The following is a 17415-nucleotide window of genomic DNA, read 5'->3' as shown; positions in this document are numbered from 1 at the left end:
TTTGCTGACATTTTCAAATCCTCCCCCATTCCTACCCCTTCTCCTTAAGCTATTTCCTTTAAAACCAGTGGTTTGCTATTAAGACCCTATCCCTTATCCCCTCCCTTGATTGACTTCCCTTTCTACCCCCTCCCTTATTTCCCCCCCTCCTTTTTGTTTTTAAAGGTCTTATGAATTCCCTCCCCCTTCTCCCCTCCCTTTTTTTGTTCTCCCCACTCCCCTGCTCCCCTTGGTTCCTAGCAATTTTTTATGTTTGTATATTTTAAACTTATAATGGTAAACAGTTTGTCAAAGATTCAGTCATTTAAAAAATTACTGAAATATATTAGAGAGTAGGGTTTGCCTACATTGCATTCATTAGCATTTGTATGACTGAGTGAAATGTAGCTGGTGAATGAAGACTTGATGTTCATTTTGTTTAGCTTTTTATACTGTTCTGTCATGGCCCAATGACTTTTCTTTTCAGATCACTGTCATGCAAATGATGCTCAATTTTTAAAAATAAAAATATTACTTTTATATGTAATAAGCACATTATGGTAAACCTTCAAAATAGTTTCTAAAATCTGTCAGGGGAAAAGCAGACTAGCTGGGGAAATGGAGTAGTAGAGAGAATTAAACAAAAACCAGAATAGCTATGTTTTCTATTCTAATTGATACGATAAAGACAATTTCATAAGTAGTAGGAATATTGTATGACGAAAAAAGATCATGTCCCAAATTTTCTTGACCTTTTTTTTGGTGAAATGGATAGGGCTCAAACTCATATCCTGCTTGGGAAACGTTGACAACTAATAGCTAACATCATCACTTACCTCATCAAGGTTGTTAAAAATGCCAGATGTTAAATCAAATTATGAAAAGTAAACTTTTCCATCAAACTTACAAAGGCAAACTTGAATAGGAGAAAAGGACAAATTAGGATAGCACCTACAAATTAACTATCTATAAGGAAACAACTGAATTTTAAAACCAGAGTTAAAACATTTAAAAACAATCGTAGAATTACAAATACTATATATGTATGGCTTTATGATACCCCTTGGAATAACATCCTTTGGAGTTGTACTCACATGGAGGATGCCTGATCCAGATTTAAGGTGTACTTATGGGTCCTTCACCTTACTCCTAAAACTAGCTTTTGAGCCCCCACTGATGCATTTATCTTTAAAAGTCTATCATATAATACAATTAACCTAAAGGAAAAGCTTTTACTAAGGTGGTATGGTAAGAACAACAGCTATAAAACATTCTTCCATAAAACTGAGGCTCTCTCCCAAAAAAACAGAGAGAGAAGCATAGGCACAGATGGAGAGTACAATACTAGAGAGACATAAATCCAAGGAATACACATGGCACAAGACCCTACTACTTTTTCTCTGCTAATGCTTTTCTCACATTGATCCCCTGAGTATGGTATATCTATTCTTACTCTACTAGGCTTCCTGATCTGACTTCTTTCTACAGTTCAAATTGACTACAAAGTTAGCAGCTAGATTCTTTTCTCAAGTACCTGAGCTATTTAAAGAGTGTGCTGTCCATGGAACTAGCTGGCTTTTTAAAGACCTCCAGGGATGTGACTGTTTTTAAGCAGCCTTATAATTCCATCAGATTGATGGGGGACTTCTTAATGCCTACTAAACGGACCATCCAGTGTATACAATTATTTACATGCACTTCCCTTACCAGCAGTGAATGGTTACTTCCAGTTTCATATCCATTATAGTTTGAGCATTGGTCATAAGAACAAGGTGTGAACCATTCCACTTCTGAAATGGGCATGATCTAAAATGGGCTTTGTTCCACACCTTTACATGTATTCAGCCTTCCCACCTTGTCATATTTTAATCCTAAAATAAGGTAGAAATAATGTATTCCTGCTTTTGGGCTTCTGTCATATTCTATTATCACCCTTATTCTTGGGTCACTGAGAATTACGTGGAAAATCAGTGGCAAAGTTAATTGGAATCTGGATCTCCCAGTACTTTCCACATGAAGCTGTTCTTAGAGCAAAGACTTTACCAAATAAACCTTCTTTTGTGAGTGAGTGATTTATAAATGAACAAAACTTATGTTTATAGATATGACTTCCTTTCTTTTAAAATTTCAGGTGTGAGATATTCAGACCTTTGGTCTGAGAAAAGACCAGGAAGCTATTGCAGTCCTAATTTTGTATTGTCCCCTCATCATAAGGTTGGAGGTGCATTCTGGGTATTAATTGGTAGTAATATTAAATAACCTTCTCCTTTCTGTCCTGGAGAATGTAGTAGAGATAAGGAATGAGTGAGACAAGAAGCAGAATAATATCATGGATGGAGGACGGGCAAATTTTTTTTCTCCTTCAATTCAATTTAAATTTATTCTTTTTTTCACCCAAGTCAATAGCAAAGAGTTGACTGTGACTTTAACTTGACCTTTTCTGCCCTAGTCAAAACAAAGCAAGTTAAACTACCTCTGACACTACTTATTTGACCTAGGGCAAGTCAACTTCAAACCTGGATTGGGCCTGTTGCCTGCATCTGTTAAGTAAGGAAGTTGAACTAGATGGCCTTGGAGGTTCCATATGACTGAGAGCAGGCTCTTTTAACATTGCTGTTACCATCTAAATTAGAAAGAAAAAAATTGAGGAGAAGCATTCCAAACTTGTTCTCTCTGAAATTAATGTGAAAAGGCCTGAAGGAAACAAAAAATGAATGGGTAAATTCTGTATCGTTAGGTCTATTTTTGAAAACAAAAATATTTAATCTTATCCTTCTTTCTTATGGTTTTGAGCCTGGGCTACTGTGTGAATTTTGACTACTTTAGGGCATGAAGAAAAATACAAATACAACCAAGCTAGAAGAGGTACAGAAGATAACCGTAATGATCACAGGATTGATGTTGTATGTGTGCTTTTGGCTAAAAAACTGGGACCCTTAGGTCAGAGAATCTTAGCTGAGAGATGGAGTCTGCCATAAAGAATGTCAATTGTATTAAAAAAAAAACACCAACTTTTCTCCACTTCCCTATTCCAGAGGACTACAACTTAAAAAGGTAATCATATACTCTCTTTAGTATCATTAATAGAAGAATAATTTCCTTTCTAAATCTGTTCTCCAACTTAGCCTCATAGATTTAACGCTCAAAGGGAGCTTAGAGGTTGTCACAGTCCATTGCACCTTAGAGATATAGACATTTCCATGGAAGACTCAAATTAGCCAATGATATTAAAAAGCAATAGGTCTTTATTTGGCATATTTTAACCAACACAAGGGAAAGTCTTAGGCCTTGACTTGAGACATTCAGAGCTTAGGAAGGGAAGAAGGAAATGAAAAAAGAAAAAAGGATCTCTAGAAGAGCAGGTTATACCTGCATCACAGCCAGAACAGGAATCAGGATTTTGGCCAAGATTATCTTGAGCCATGACAAGAGAAGGATTAATGATGATCATGGAAAGGCTCTCCAGGGATTCAGTATCTAGCTTATGTGAGGCTTTCACTACTACACCTAGATCCTTCCTTATCTCAAATATCCTCCTACATATATTATAAGCTTCAGTTCAAATGAACATTATTCCCTTAGTCTGCCCAAACAGCTAGTACTTGCCTACATCCCTACCTTCGATCGTGATCTTCTCTTGGAATGATTTCTTCAATTTGTTCATTCATTTGTTAATTCACTCAGCATATATTAAGTATCTTACATTTGAAGAATATATGCTAAACTGAGGGCTCAGAGTCATACTCGTTTAGCTAAGGTGGCATGGCCAATGCCTCATGTAACTGTAAGTCTGCCTAGGGAGCTAAGGTACAAACAGAGCTAACTATAATATACAATATTACATGATTAGTGACTTAAAGAGTTAAAAAACAAAATTCTCTGTGAAAGAGAAAGAGGGACATGAATAAGGACCTTAGAAATATCCAGAAGAAGATGAGGAACCAAATAGACAGGTAAGAGGGTGATGCTTTAAAACTAGAAGGAGGAATCTCAATGGTGTCAGAAACAACAGAGAGGTCAAGGATTGAGATCTGAGAAAAGATTGTTGGATTTAACAATCAGGACATTATTGTTGACATTAGGAAGAGCAATTTCAATAGAGTGAATAAACAGATTATTAGAGTTTGAGGAAAGGTAGAAGTGGAAACATCTGATGGAAAAAACTCCCTCATTCCTACCCTCACCCCTACCATGATAAAGGGAAAGAAATGGGCCAAAAGCTAGATTGTATAGAAAGGTCAAGGGAATATTTTTATAATATTGGGGAAATCTAAAGATATTTGTAGGCAGATAGGAATGAGCTAATGGAAGGGTAGAAACTGTAGATGCATGAAAGAGAAAATATGACTACTAGAACAAAGTTCTCAAAGAGGCAAGAGGAAATGAGATCTATTCCTATTGAAATCCTGTCCATCCTTCAGGTTCCTCTTCTAGTTTCATCTCTTCATTAAGCCTTCCCTCCTTCTGCCAGTTCTCTAGAATATCTCTCTTTTCTCTTTAATCCCACGATGTATTTTGGCTTTCATGTCACTAACTACATTTTGTTTTGTATGATAGCTAATTGTGTGTGTGTGTGTGTTTGTATAATTTTCTCTTTAGAGTGTAAAATTGTTGAGGGTAGGGACCATGTTTTATTCATCTTTGTGTGCCTTCATAGGCAGGTAGACAGAGCAGTAGATGGAGTGCCAGGCCTGGAATCAGAAGGGATTAAGTTCATGGTCTCAGACTTATTAACTGTGTGACTCTAGGCAAGTCACTTTCTCTTTTTGCCTCAGTTTTTTAGTCTGTAAAATGAGCTGGAGAAGGAAATGACAAACCACTCCAATATCTTTGCCAAGAAAATCCAAATGGGGTCACAAAAATTTGGACACAAGTAATCAACAAAACAATAAATCTCTCCATGGAACTTAATATGGTGATTGTACAGTAGTAGGCACTCTAGCTTTTTCATGAATGAATTGTATTGTGTTCAACCATAAGATGGTTTTAAAATACAGAATTCTGTGAAGTTTATTACTGCCATTTATCTTGTCTTTTTCTAGTTATGGGTATAGTGAGCCTATGTTCAGTTTTCACTGAGGTTTTAATATGAAAAAACGGATTCATATTTCAGTAGCGGTTAGTAGTACACTTATCCCATTTAGATACTGAGAAATGCTAATGAATTCCTTTCTCTGGAGCTATCTGAAGGAGGAGAGAAGCTTCTATGTCTGTAATCATTTAAGTATCACTCAGGGTCAAGGCAGGAAGATGGTCTAGTTGGCCATTTGAAATCTTTTCTTCTCTTGTGTCTTTTTAGTACCATGATTTTCATAGTAATGAACAGGTCCATTCTTTATCTATACCGACAGCTCTGGTGTCTGTCACCTATGTGGTAAATTGGAAACAGCTATAACTTTGGAATTTGAAGACCTAGGTTCAAATCCTATCCCTGATGCTTATAACTTGTATGACTACCTTTTACAAGAAGCCATTCCTGGTCCTCTCACCATCTGTACGCTTCTTCCTTAATTACCTTGTGTTCGATATTTTGTAGTTTATTCAGTCGTTTCAGCTATGTCCAACTCTTTGTGCCCCCATTTGGGGTTTTCTTGGCAAATATATTGGAATATTTACCTTTTCCTTCTCTGGTTCATTTTACAGTTGAAGTAACTGAGATAAACAGGGTTGAGTAATTTGGTCCTGAGTCATATAGCTAGTAATAGTGTGAGGCTAAATTTGAACTCAGGAATATGAGTTTTCTTGACTTCAGGTCTAGTGCTCTATCCACTGCACCACTTAGTTTCCATAAGCCACCTAGATTTTACACACACCTAAATGTGTACTTATTTCTTCCATTAGAAGGTAAATTTTTTTAGAGTGGATTTTTCCCCCTTTAACTGTTCATACAATATAATCCTCATAATAGGATTGTTGGATCAAAAAGTAAGACTATTACTATATAAATTGTTCTCAAAAATAGAAAAAAAGACATTCCTTCTATGAGAAAAACATGATTTTGTTTTGTTTTTAAAAAAATTTATTTATCCAAGCATTCATTCATTCATTCATGCATTTATTTTTTAAAACATTTATTATCTTTCCCTCCCACAACTCCCTCCATTTGAACAATTAAAAAACAAACTAACCTCATACCAAATATGCATCATCCAGCAAAACAAATTCCCACATTGGTTATGTCTAAAAATATATGTCTGCAATACAGTCTTCATTTTAAGTTTGCCACCTCTCTGGGAGATGAGTGCTTTATCTTCAGTTCTCTGGGCTTGTGATTTAGGTTCTTGATTTCTAAACTAGGCAAAGATAAAGCTGAGGGCACTGGGTTTATTCTTTCTTTTATTTAAAAAAAAAACCCTTATCCTCTATTTTAGAATCGATACTAAGTACCAATTGGTAAGGGTTAAGCAATTGGAATTAAATGACTTTCCTGAGGTCATATAGCTAGGAAGTGTGGGAGTCAAAATTTGAACCCAGAACCTTCAGGCTCCAGGCCCGGCTCTCTATCTATGGGTTACCTAGCTGCTCTGAGGCTGGGTTTATAGTCAGAGAACCTATGTTCAATTTTGAGTGAGGCATTTTTTAGTCTTCTGATTTGCAAAATGAGAAGAGTTCAACTATATGATTTCTAAGGTCCTCTGAACTTCTAAATCAGTGATCTTATGAACTATATGCTAATGTTATTAAGAAATAATAATGCAAAAAATTCAGCTCTGACAGATAATTTAGAGCAATATGGCTGAATTATTCTTTCTTAATGCTAAGTTGAATTGTAAACTCCTTGAGGTCAGGGACTATCTTTTGCCTCTTTTTTGTATCCCAATTGTATTACCCAGTGCCTGGCACACAGTAGGTGCTTTCTTTTGTTGTTCAGTTGTTTTCAGTTGTGTTCTAACTCTTTGTGACTTCATTTGAGGTTTTCTTGACAAAGATACTGGAGAGGTTTGCCATTAACTTCTCTAGTTCTACTTAGTAAATGTTTATTGATTGATTGATACCAGAAATTTAAAGGTTAAAAAATTCATATAATAAATGACATTAGTAAAAGGCCTACATGATTATATCAACAGATGTAGAAAATTTCCTTGCTAACATACAGCACTCTTCGAGTTAAAAACTAAGAACAGCATCGGAATGAGAGTATTTCCTTCATATAACTAAAAGTATTTATCTGAAACCAAAGACTAGTATTATTTGTGTTGGAGGAACACTGAAAGCTTTCCTAGTAAGATTAAATGTGAAGCAAGGATATCATCCACTATTATTGTTTGATATAATACTAAAAATGCTAGCCATTGCTATAGGATGAGGAAAAGAAATTAAGGAAATAGGCATTAGCAAAATAAAAGGCAAAAATATCTTTTTGATGCTAATATGATCATTGTTTTAGAAACCTAGGGAATCCACAAAAAAGAGACAGTTATTTCAGCAAAGTAGCAAGATATAAATTGAGAATGCCATTACTATTGAATATTACAAACAAAAGCCAAGGAGAAATAGAGAAATTATATTTAAAATAACAACAAAAAAACCATGAAGTGGAATTTGGGAGTAAACATGCAAGATTTACATAACCACAACCACAAAGTAATTTTCACAGAAATGAAGGGGGGCCCCAATAAATGGAGAGAAAGTCAATATTCATGGCTAGGCCATTTTCATCAGGAAAAAATGATGATAGTTTCCAAATTGACCTAGAGATTTAGTGCTTTACCAATTTATAATTATCAAGGGGATATTTTATAGAATTGGACAAAATATTAGCATATGGAGTAACAGATCAAGATTATAGAAGGAAATAATGAAATTGAAATCTAGAAAGAGGGAAATAACTTGTCCAAACTATGATTACCTATAGATGAGACAGAGTTTCTGAGAGATTAGGATCCATGCCTAAAATAGCACAGAAAATACAGAGCAAAAATTAAGAAATTATGATGCTAAAGTCCCAAGGGCCCTTTTATTCCCCAATAGTGGTGGGTTGCGTGGTACCAGCATTCTCTATAGATTTTTATCTTTCCTCCCTTTACAGAATTCCCTTAGAGGGAAAAAGAGGACAGACAACTTTGTATCATACATATGACTATCCAGTTTGGTGGTGATAGAACCCATGGTTTTTGCCCCTCTGGGGAGAAATATTGAGTCTGGAGAGTTGATTGCTATTAAAAAGTAGGTTTCACTTCTGCAGTAGTACTTTAATTTCCCTTCAATCAGAGCTTTGTACATTATGGACCCCTTTGGCCATTCAAGAATAATGTTTCCAGATGTATGAAATAAAATATAAAGAATTATAAAGGATCAAAATACATTTTAAAACCAAGTTTGTGGGGGCAGTGTAGCTAGTGGACTCAGGTCAAGGGACAGGTGGTCCTGGGTTCAAATCTGGATTTAATATGCTTTCTGTGTGGTTCTGGTCAAGTCACTTAACCCCCATTGCCTAGCCCTTACAGCACTTCTGCCTTGGAACCAATACACAATATTGATTCCAAGACAGAAAGTAAGGGTTTAAAAAAATAAAACCAAATAGATGGATTCCAGTTTAAGAGCCCCTGGCATAGATCAGTCCTTTATTCCTAGCTGACCACAGATGGTGTGATGACAAGAGATTCATTTTTATATAGAGGCTGACAAGTTAGTCCTGACAGAAATGCTGTAAATATCAGCTTGCTTCTAGTGACTTTTAATTGAAAATCTAAATCAGTCTAGATTGGTCATTGCTATTCTCTTAATCACCATAATTGCTCACTACCAGTGAGCTGGGCATTAATGATAATGATGAATGCTTGTATAAGTACCTTCCCTAAGGTTTTAAAGCATTTTACCAATAATATTCTATCAATGAACCCTCTTAGGTACATAAATATTTTTGGCTTAGTTGGCAAATTGGTAAACTAAACATGAGGTATTTGTGGTGAAGAGTTTATTCCAAATCACACATGGAGTTAGAGAGATCTAGATGTCCTGCCAGGTCTGGAACTGCTGACTCCCAAGGTGGCTGATAGAGCCATTCTATCCTGTTCACTTCCCAAGCAGCACTGGCTGTGTATACACCAAGAAATTCCTGCATCCTGATGTCATTGATGGAGCTTGGGAAATACTGTTAGTAATGTTATAAACTTGTTTTTGGTCCCAATCTATAATTCACTGATGTAAGGAGCCCCTGGAAGGAAACATTGGCAAAGTGTCAGCCATGGCCAGACCCCAAGGGGTGTCCCCTCCTTGCCATAGCCATGGCCAGACCCCAAGGGGTGTCCCCTCCTTGCCATAGTCAATCATGAATCTTGTCTCCATCACAACTGCACTTATCCTTATCCGCCAACATTCCCCAACTTTTCCCAACTTTTCCCTCTCCTTCTGCTATGCAAATTCCCAGTATCTCTTTGTGGGAGTTATGTCTTAACTATGACCCAGATACCTATAGTAAAAGAGGTACAGTTGTCATTGGAAAAATTCTGTCCCCTTCTAGGCCTCTGCCTTCCAGATTACCTTGTATCCTCTGGGAGCTCTGGGCTGTGGAACAGTGACCCCTGCCTAGTCCCTTCACCCTTTTCATTTTGGATGAGACAGAGGGAGTGGTGCTGGCTAAGCTGGCATGGATGGGTAATGATCTTCATTAAACATGGCATTATCTTTCTTCTTCAAACCTACCCTCTTCTGAATTCCCCTATCTCTGCTAAGGGCATCACTATCCTTCAACTCAATCAGTTTTGCAACCTTTGCCATCTTCCCATTTGGTCATTTGCCAAATCTTCTTGTTTCTAACTCCATTAACATCTCTAGCATCTTTCCTCTTCTCTCCTTATTCACACATTTACCCCCATTATTCAGCCTCCTAATGCCTCTTGGACTATTGAAACTGTCTTTAACTTCCACATCTCAGGTCTCTCTCCCCTGTCCTATCTATCCTTTATACAACTACTAAAGTTTTCTCAAAGTGCATGTCAAGCCATGATATTCCCTTATCCAAAAACTCTGTTAGCTCCCAATTTACAATATGATCAAATATCTTATCTTTAACTGATCTTTTAAGTCCCTTGTTTTATGCAGGCTTTATAACGTACATAAAAATCAGTACAGCAGTACATGAATATAATTTGCAAATAAATAAATATAGGATGTCACAAATGTGTTAGTGAACAATAGGATGTCTGGCAAAACTTTCTCTATTAGAAAACTTGGCACAGTAACAAATAGTTATGTGAATGGATAATTGGTATTTGATCAATCAATAATTAAAATAATGTCTCCCTCCTCCAATCTTGTGTAGTGCCTATTGTCTATGCTATTCATATGATAATCACAGCTCTTTTGTCTATACTCTTTTCTTACACCAGCCCTGAGAGAGAGAGAGAGAGAGAGAGAGAGAGAGAGAGAGAGAGAGAGATGCACTTTATATTTCAGTGCATGTGTTTTCGTTGATATCAATTGATAATTGAAATAATGACTCCCCTCACCCCCCTTATAGCGCCTATTGTCTGGGCCACTCATATAATTACTGCTCTCCTGTCTATAGTTCTTTCCTCACACTGGCCCTGTCAGAGAGGTAATTGATACTCTGTATTCTCATTGATGTAAGTACTTAGCAGTTACAACCCATCACATCTTGGGTGATTCTGGTTGGTGTCCCGCGGTTCTTCCATGGAGGTCCATACGATTGGCTTTGAACTTTCTCAGAGTCACCTGGGTGGCGGTAGAGTGCAAAGGCTACCACTTCTTTGTCTTCTGCTTTTGCTAAATGAGCAACCTATCCTTTTCTTCTTTTTCTCTGGTTATACATTTCTTACTAGATGCTTTTTACTGCTGGGAAACCTGAGGTTCAGAAAAATAAAGTGACATGCCCAGATAGTAAATGTCAGAGCTAGGATTTGAACATAGTCTCACCTGAATCCAAGGCGAGTGATTTTTCTGTTACCTACTCCCTTTGTTATGGCCATTTTTACATTTCTCTCATACTGAAGTTATTTGCGTATATGTCAACTTCCCAACTAGATTTTTAGTTGCTCTAGATATAAACTATGCCTTCTGCTTCTCTGTATCCTTCTTAGAACCTGGAACTGTACCGCCCATTTGGCATGTGCTCAGTAAGAATTTGTTTAGTGAAGATGAAGGCAAAGTTCTACTTGAGAGGAAATTGTTTCAAATATAGAAATCACGAAGTCATTTACCAAATACAAAGCTGACCTCTAAGCCAGAAGACCTGGATTCAAGGTTCTCCTCTTATGACCCCTCCTTGACTCCTTCATGATCCTAGGTAACTCTCTTAACTTCTTGGTTTTCCAGGCACCAAAGATTCTAAGTTTATGATTTGCATTGGTAGAGGGGGTTTCCATGTTGGGATTCCCCTGTCCCAGTGAAATAACAAGTGCCGTCACAACAGCAAATAAGAAAGAGAGAGATGTGGTGTGACTCCTGTGCCACTGGCCATTGTATCCCTCACTGAGTGGTGCTCCAGAAATGCTGTGACCCTTCATAAACAAAGGACTCTGAGAATGTTAGTTTTTAGGACAAAAGTGAATGGTGGCCTTAAAGTGGAATAATAATTGCTCACTTTTATATAGAGCTTTAAGGTTTATAGGGGCATCTAGGTGATGTACATTGGGTTTCGTTGTTGTGAATATTCCCTCCAAAGATGCAAATAATAACTCATCCATGCCTGCCTATCCTATGAAAGTTTTGTTGTTTTTTCCCCCCATCTTCTTATCTATCCTCCAGAGAAGGTCTACCAAAATATACAGGTGACCTTCCACCATTTCCTCCTTTTATGTTAGTACTTTCTAAGAGTATCCAGTGCTGGGCCAGGAGTCAGGAAGACTCATCTTCATGAGTTCAAATCTGACCTCAGACACTTACTAACTGTGTGATCCTGGGCAAGTCATTTACCCCTCTTGCCTCAGATCCTCACTGTAGAATGAGCTGGAGAAGAAAATGGCAAACTTATAGAATCTCTGCCAAGAAAACCCCAAATGGGTCATGAAGAGTTGGAAATGAATGGAAAGATTGACGGCAACAAAAAAGGTTTACAAAGCATCTTATATCTACTATTTCACTTGATCCTTAGAACAATCCGATGAAGTAGGTGCTCCTTATTCTCATTTTACAGATGAGAAAGCTAAGGTTCAATGAGTTTTAATGATTTGCCACAGTATCATGTATCTAATAAGTATCTAAAATGAGACATGGACTAGGTCTTCCTGACTCTCAAATCCAGCTTGTTATCCACACTACACTAAATTGTCTCCCTAGAGGAAGAACTGAATAGTATAGTGGCAGCTTATTTTTGAAGTAAGATGGGGTTTCATTGTTGTTCTTCTTGGCTGTCCTCACTTGATTGGCTCATCTTTGGGGAGAGAGGAGGACACAGATGATGATGCAGCCCTCAGATAGACATCACTTATGTTGTGTGCCCTGGGTAATTCTTTGTTACATTTACATCTTTGGATTGGCATTAGGGACAAGATAGATAAATCAGCATTTGGATAAACCATCCAAGACAGTGGACACCTGCAAATGTCTCAACTTTTGACCATCCATTCCTTAATTTACTCTAATCTCAACAAATACCAAATAAAATAAGCATCTCCATATTTAAATAGTAGAACAGAAGAGGATTGCTCATGAAACTTTGAATTTTGGGGATGTAGAACTTGCTTTTCCTTTTAAGTATGATTTGTCTTTTAGCATGTGTCATTGATCATTTATTACTTTTTCTGATTTGGAGCTAACATAGCTGTAGGCATCTTCCATTACAGAGGTATCAAAGAGGTATGGAATTTCAAAAAAAAATCTTTATCTTCTGTTTTATTTTATTTTTATTTACTTTAAAGTAGTTTTCCATGGTTCTATGATTCATGTTCTTCCCTCCCCCCTCCCGGAGCTAACAAGCAATTCCACTGGGTTATATATATATTCGAGGTATAGAATATTTACCAAAAGATATTATCTTTTGATTTCCTTGTTAAAATTCAGACAGAAAGTAGGTCCAGTATCATAGGTCATATATTGACCTAAAGCCAGAGGTTTGGTAACTGTCATCACATGTTCTTGAAAATGGGCTGAGAGGAATGAGGCCAAAGGGGTACTTACTGTCCCAGGTGAATGGAATGAATTGAAACTACACTTTTCAATCGATCAGTTACCAAGCATTTATTAAATACAATATTACAGGCACATTGCTTGGCACTAAGGATAGAAGTAAAAAAAAATCCCTAATTGCAAGGATCTAACATTCTAATTAAGCCCATCATTGAACCTAGCTAGTAATAGAAAGACCTGAAACTAGAGTCCAAGGACCTGGGTTCATATCTTACCTCTGATATTGATTATCATGTGCCATTGGGCAAATCACTTAACCCCTATGTGCCTTAGATTCCTCATCTGTAAAATGAAAGGGTTGGAACTCTACAGATGGCCTTGAGGTCCTTCTGAGTGCTATGGCTTTATCTATCCATATACCCTTTGTATACTATTTGTTAGTAAGTTTGTAGGTCACAGGAAAGCTGGATGAGACCTTCAGGTCATCTTCTTAGTCAAGTGTCAGAGCTGTGATTCCTGTTCAGAGCTTTGATTCCAGGTACAGAACACTTCGTACTACAGCATTCATTCTTTTCCAGTGCATTGTTTTTTATCCTTGGTGGCAGCTTCATTCCATCTGTGGTTTCTCCCCTAGATTATGGCATGAATCACCAGATTTGGGCAGCCACAAAAAACGATGAGCAACAGCACATTACTGAATTTAACTTTTGCATATCAGAGTTGTAGACCATGATGTAGACTGATGGATGCTTTCTTCCCCAGCCTGCCCACATAGCTGTGACTTCTTCCATCTTTTTATACTACTTCCTAGCAGAGATTCTACAAGAATCAACAAGGGAAAATACTTTTTAAAACAATTTATTACTTATTTATTTTTAAGAAATCTTCACCTTCTGTCAGCATCAATTCTAAGACAGAAGATTGGCAAGGGCTAGGCAATTGGGGTTAAGTGATTTGCCCAGGGTCACACAGCTAGCAAGTGCCTAAGTTCAAATTTGAACCCAGATCCTAAGAGTATGAAATACTCTTGATTTTATTCTTGCCAGTAAGAAAAATTACCAGAGGAAAGTAAAAGAGCAAATTGATTGAATTTAAGGTCATTTAGGAGAGGATAAGAAAGTTAGCTTTTAAGAAAACTTCTTTACCTGGTTTAACTTATTATAGGAAAGACCTGTTAAAAATCATGAGAGAAAAAAAAATCATGAGAGATAAAAAAGTCTTAGCTAACTGGTGTTTTTGTCTTTTTTTTCTTAACAAAAGAAAAAATTTCAGACATTGGACTAACATTAGAACTGAATAGAAAGAAACAAGATGATTGTTTCAAGACAGGATGAGGAAAACCAAAAATAGAACTAGCAAAGTACCTAACAAATAGACAAAATAATTTTTCAGCTGTATTTTGCTAAAGAACAAGCCAGAGATAATTTTGGCTTGATGAATATGGAGGAAGTAGAAATAACAAAGAATGGTAAAAGGGCAACTTTTTAATGCTTTTATTTCTTTTGCCCTTATAGATATGGTCAGATACAAAGACTTTCCTGGACTGGGTCCCAGTGGTGACAGAATAATAGAAAGCCAAGTTCAAAATAATTTAAATTATTCAGAAAAACAAATTATCTTGAAATCACCAGGGCCCATTGTGTGGGGCCAATAAGAATTGGTAGAGGTTACTAGCTTTAACTTTTGCTTAAATGTGTAGGAAAGTCAGGAGAAACTCCTGAAGTGATTTCACAAGAGAGAAATGATGTTCCTGACTTGTAAAAAAAATGACTAGCAATTAGTGCAACTTGTTTTAGTCTGCGATAACCTAGAGCTTAAATTACTTTAAAAAATTATTTTAAAATGTTTTTCCATATTTACATGATTCATTTTCTTTCCCACCCCCATTTCTAGAGCCAACAAGCAATTCCACTGGGTCGTAGGAATGGTATCACTTGATACCTATTTCCATATTATTCGTTTTTGTTATAGAGCAATCTTTTAAAGCCTAAACCCCAAGTCACATAATCATATATACTTGTGATAAGTGATGTCATATGTTGAGCTTAATTACTTGATTCTTAACTTGGGATCCATGAACTTTCAAGGGGAGGGCAATAAATTTAAATGTCCCTTTTTCATGGCATCTGTCATTTTTTAAAACTGATTTTTGAACTCTACCAGTTTCAGAATAAATCATACCTCTTTGATACCTACCTTACATTATACAAGTATCAAAGAGGTTTGGAATATTTACTCTGAACTTGGTAGAGACTTCATTATTCAGGAACTTGGATGGGAAAATAAAATTATATCTTCATTTTAGTATAATTGCCTCTCTTTGTAATTCTATTTATTTTATGCACTTAAAAACATTAATAATAGGTAACATTTATATAGTGCTTTGTTTTGCAAAGCTCTTTACAAATATTATCTCACTTTATCCTCACAACAACCTTGGGAGGTAGGTGTTATTATTATTCTCATTTTTACAAAACTGATTCAGACAATTCCCAAGGGACTTGCTTAAGGTCATATTAGGTAAGTAATTAGTAAATGTCTTGAGGACAGGTTTGAACTCAGGTCTTCCTGACACCAGGTAGAGCACACAGTGTTCCATAGGCTTTGCCAGGTTGTCACATGGGCCATACGAAAAATGATTAAGACTTAGAAGAACATAACATAGAAGTAAGTCAGTCACAGAACTTCAGATCAGAAAAGGTCATCAGAGGTTGTACAGTCTGATCTCTATCAAACATGAATCCCCTCTAAACTATCAGTGATAAATGGTTATCTAGTCTCCTTTTGAACTCCTCTAACAATGAGGAACTCACTATATTCCAAGGCAGCTCTTGTTGTTAAGGTTTTTCTGCCTTTCTTTAGTTGTTTCCCTTTGTTCCTAGCTCCACTCTCTGGAGGCAGACAGAATAAGACTAATCACACTTCCACTTACTTTTCTCTCAAATAATACCTGCATAAGTGCGCCTTTCTGTGACTTCTCTATTTTAAACATCCTAGATCCTTTGGCTCTTCTTTATCTGGTGTGATTTCCAGTCCAAAAGTAACCAACATAACACATTACGTCAGATTAATATGATTTCTTTCTGTGACAAGAGTGACTTGCAAAGTTGGAAGAAACCATAAATATCATCTAGCCCAACTCATACTTGAATGATAATCCTATTTACAATATCCCTGGCAGATGGTTATCCAATTGCCACTGAAATATATTCTGGGGAACTTACTGTTTCCTGAGGTGGTCCCTTCTACTTTGATTCATTAGAAAGTTTTTACTAAAGTCAATCCGAAATTGGTCCTTTATAACTGTTACCCATTGTTTCTAGTTTCACTCTCTGAGGACCGATAAAATGAATTTAATCCTTTTTTCCCCATATGACAGCCCTTCAGATACTTAAAGAAAATATATGTCATTCTCCAGGGTTTTCTCTTTACAAGATTAAACATCCCTAGTTCCTTCAAATGATCCTTGCGTGCCATGCCTTTTCACCATCCTGGTTAACAGCTTTGGCATCCATTCCTGTTTACTAATGCCTTTCCTAAAATATGGTACTCAGAACCAAACACAGTACCCAAGATGTGGTCTAACCAGGGCAAAGTACATCATCTCCCTCATTCTGAACATTGTGTCTTTCTTAATAGAGACTAAGATTGCATTGGGTTTTTTTGGCTGCCATGTCACACTCTTGACTCATAATCAGCTTGTAAACCACTAAAACTCCTACATCTTTTACACAGGGAATGACTAACTAGCTACCCCTCCTCCACTTAAGCTTGTGTAATGGATGACAGAAAGGCTTTGGATGTAACCTGTCAGTAAGACTTTTAATTTTATCTGAAGGGTCTCTCATTTATGAGCTAGGAAAATATTGGTTCACTCTACTATACAAATGACTTAAGATAAGAATCAAAGAAAAATGAGTTAATGATTGAATAGGAATCAGCAATGTGGGTTCATTGTTTAAAGACCTCATATGACACAGGGATGTCTATGTTATTCAGCACCTCTAGTTAGAGAAGTATGTCTAGTTTCAGCACTTCCAAAAAAAGATGTGGAAGAACCAGAGTGCCATCAAATAAGACAATAACAATGGGGATGGAAAACAGGTCCTTTGAAGAAAAACTGTTTATTTTAGAAGAAAAATCTTAGGGTTACTTGTATTATGGGGAAAACCAGGGGAGTTAACTTAAATATTATTTGTGGGTTCAGTGGGGTGGATAGGAGACATGCTTACACAGATCTGCTTTTAAACTTTTACAGCCTATACCTATTACACTTGATCCTTGGCCTCAAGCAAGCAAAAAATTTTCATGAGAGGGATACTGAACAGATGTCCCTAGCCACAAAATTCGCTTAAAATCAAAGAGAGGGAGCTTTTGCTTATAGATGAAGAAGTTTGCTTTCTCTTA

Source organism: Gracilinanus agilis, chromosome 4 (genome assembly GCF_016433145.1).
Source record: "Gracilinanus agilis isolate LMUSP501 chromosome 4, AgileGrace, whole genome shotgun sequence".
Lineage (NCBI taxonomy): Eukaryota > Metazoa > Chordata > Mammalia > Didelphimorphia > Didelphidae > Gracilinanus > Gracilinanus agilis.
This window is presented reverse-complemented; position numbering follows the sequence as displayed.